Raw genomic sequence first — 3,446 nt, 5'->3', positions numbered from 1 at the left:
CTCTCTCTCTCTCTCTCTCTCTCTCTCTCTCTCTCTCTCTCTCTCTCTCTATGTGTGTGTGTGTTTGTGGTGTGTATGTTTTCTAACTAATTTACGAGGAACACCCTATAAAAAAATTTGGCTTCGTCCATATATATATATATATATATATATATTGCATGCACACTGGGTTCACAATATAAGACTAGATTGTCCTCCCGACCCACAGCTTATGACTGCACTGCTCCCGAACCTAATGCATAAGACTGGATTACCCTCCCAATAAACTTAACCAATCCAGAACATGGGTGTTGCACCTTGGATTGTAGGCTTGATCAAACAGATGGGGTTTGTTTACCGTGAAGGCGGATCGTGGTCTTAAATGCATTAGCGGCAATACTAACAAGTATTGCGGCCAATAGTGGATGCCGCCGTTATTTGTTTTGCCGCTATAACTTTGTTTCTTTTAGTGCATATTACAGACGGATTTTTCTATGTGAGTTTATTTTGTTGTAGTTTTACCTAACCTTGGCCTGTTCTAACTTAAACTAATAAAAAGGCTCAAGCTTCGCTTCGGTTTTTTTTTCTTTTACAATTTTTTGGTATTGTGTTTATAACAGATGTCACAAAGATTACCAGAAATACGTAGTTTACAATTTAAAGAAAATCTTTTTTGTTTACCACGTTATTTTTTATTGGTAATTGTCGATGTAGGATTACCATCATTATACTTTTAACTTTTTCTGAATACAGGCATTGTAGATAAGTCAAGAATAGGAAGAAGTGGAATGGATGCAAATGTTAAAGCTGCATTCAATACAGCTCATTCTGGCACACCAGGATAGATAGATTTTAAACAACATGCTGGACCAAGGGTATATAATAAGTTGGAAGTTGGAAGAGAGTAAATAGTTGGAATAACCACTCAAATCGTCATTGTTTACATAAATTTTTCATGGTCTCATATAAAGATGTCTAAATATAAATTATTTACAATTCTAATGAACATCAACATAAAAACTTAAAACTCAGGAATACTACTATATTAAATAAACGATTTCCATGAATTATAATACGGAGTAAATTAAGTTAAAAATACAAAGTAAGTTAGAATGCAGCTAATTTTTTTATATATAACAAAAGTATATTTAAAAGCACTTTTTATATAGCAAATCAGCAGCACTCTGCAAAGTCACATGATCACCCCTTTCACCAACCCTTGAAATAAAATCCACATAGATCAGAAAAAAAAAACGGTACAATGCTATATTAGGGGAAAAGTATTGCTAAATTAACAGATAAATGGAACAAAAAAAAGTTGGTCATATTCTTCAAGTAATCACCATAAACTATATGGATATATCTCTCGTATATCACTGTGTGTAATTTCGGCTTTTGAAAAAAAACCATAATTCAAAAGGAAATACATGCTTTATCAAAATAAATTTAAAAAATATTACAAGTCAAACCTGATTTACAGTTTGTTGTTTGATAAATTGATGGTGTTCACTTGTATGGTAAACCTGATCTGATCTGACAGTAATCAAAACTAAAAAGAATATAGAAATATATATAGTTTTGTTCAGGTTTTAGATGTCTGAGGAAAAATATCACAGGTTGAATCGCATCCTATCTTATGAAAACAATTATATAATCAAAACACATCACTTTATATATCTATAAAGCAATTATTTCCTAAAGATATGTGCAATTTTTCAGGACAGAACCTTTGTCGCCTAAGAAGAGCCTCCTCATTGAGATCATACCATTTGTGTGAAACTCCATTTTGGGCACCAACTATAGGCTTTGATATAGAGAAAGGAACCTACAAACAACAAGAAGTGAGATGAATTTTAGTTGGATAGAATGGAATGTGAATGAGCAGAAGCAAAGTAATGGAATGAATCGTTACATTCCATGATGACGTTTGATTGGATCATAGCAACGGAAAGAATTTTCATGTTAAAACTTATATATCACATGTAAATGCAACATATTATCTTAATAGGCTATAGGCTTGTAGTTAAATTAAAATCACAAATAAAAATTCATTATGTTGGAATTCTCATTCCATTCCATGATGGAATAGAAAGAAAAAACCGGTTACTATGGAAAGAACCATTCCCTTACATCCTTGATTCCAAGAAACGAAAAGTTACTGCTTTCAAACTAACAATCAAAATTCCCAGCAGGCAGACTCGATAATACAATTATCGCAAAAGCCAAGGGTGAATTTCCTCCAGTAAGTTGCATCAACAACTTGTACTTAATCTCATAATGAATGATATAAAATAAAATAGTAATTACAGAAAGTTTCTATAACAATTAACTAACCCGATAATCAACTTCGCTTGATAATGTTGTAGGCATACAACAAAATAAAGTTATCCTAAAAAAAACATATTCCAACCCTAAGTAATCACTACCTTGCAGTAAAAGCTCATCTATATGTATCATGACTACTATAAACACAATATATTAGGATCAAACTGGTGTGGTATAGATAACATCGGAACCAATAGTAGATGTGAACAAAATATACAACATATAAATCGAGATAAAGTGGGAAGAGATACCTCCGACGAACAGTTTGGTGGAGCAGGCGTAACATCCATCTAAACCTGAATATTAGAGATGAAGAAAACTGATAAATACCTTTGAATCAAGGAAAACCCATATAGACATCTCCTTCAAAGAGTATAGATGAATCAGCTTTGGAAAGGTTTAAGGAAGGAAAAATCGAGTGCTTTTCACTGCCTTCCAAGTCCAATATCTGATGGTGATGGCAAGAAGGTGTTTGGATTGTGGCCTAGTTTCCATCAATTGAACACAAACCTTCAAACCATCGAAATTGGAATAAACTAAAATTAGAGCTGACGGTGTTATATAGATTGAACCCTAAATTGGGGAAGACATAAAATCAAACAATTGAATATCAATTTCAACCGATGAAGCATTTCTGTGGATGCAAAATCGAGGAAGAGTGCAACAAGAAGCAAAACACAATAGAGGAGGTCGTTTAGTAAGGTTGTGGGTGAAGTAGCGAGACAAAGAACAAAACCCAAATCACTGATATATCGACCATAGGCGTGCGGCTTGTCGCTTTAGCTGCCTTCCATATCCGTTTCCACTTTCGGGAACGAAGATAGGAAACGGTGGAAACCAGAAGAAAATAAAAAGAAAATAAAAAATTGATGTTTACGAATTTCAATAAAAAAAATTGATAGAGGAAGGAAGCCGATTGAAATAGAATGAAAGAACAAAATGATTTATTTTTTTTTAAATTCTTTCCAACTCGGAAACACAAAAAAATAAATTGTTTTCTTTTTCTTTCTCTTCTTTTCTCTCATTATTTTCTTTTTTCTTCTTTTCTTTTCTTTTGTTAAACTCGAGAACGAGGCGGAAGCGACAAGCAAGCAATCTCAAAACCATATGCAAAATATCAATCCCTGTGTTGGATTTAATCC

The 3,446-nt window shown here is 33.1% G+C and overlaps 1 long non-coding RNA gene across 1 annotated transcript; it reads right to left on the bottom strand.

Moving 5' to 3' along the window:
- Positions 1 to 1,024: 1,024 nt before the first annotated feature.
- Positions 1,025 to 3,185, bottom strand: LOC145070109 (uncharacterized). The gene is made up of 2 exons (XR_013689834.1): positions 2,556 to 3,185; positions 1,025 to 1,804 (listed from the first exon to the last, which is right to left on the bottom strand). It is a non-coding gene; the product is annotated as an uncharacterized LOC145070109 (long non-coding RNA).
- Positions 3,186 to 3,446: the final 261 nt, after the last annotated feature.

This window comes from Lactuca serriola, chromosome 8 (assembly GCF_051521515.1).
Source record: "Lactuca serriola cultivar US96UC23 chromosome 8, Lser_US96UC23_V15, whole genome shotgun sequence".
Lineage (NCBI taxonomy): Eukaryota > Viridiplantae > Streptophyta > Magnoliopsida > Asterales > Asteraceae > Lactuca > Lactuca serriola.
Note: the sequence above shows the minus strand (reverse complement) of the source record. Positions and strands in the feature narration are given on the sequence as shown.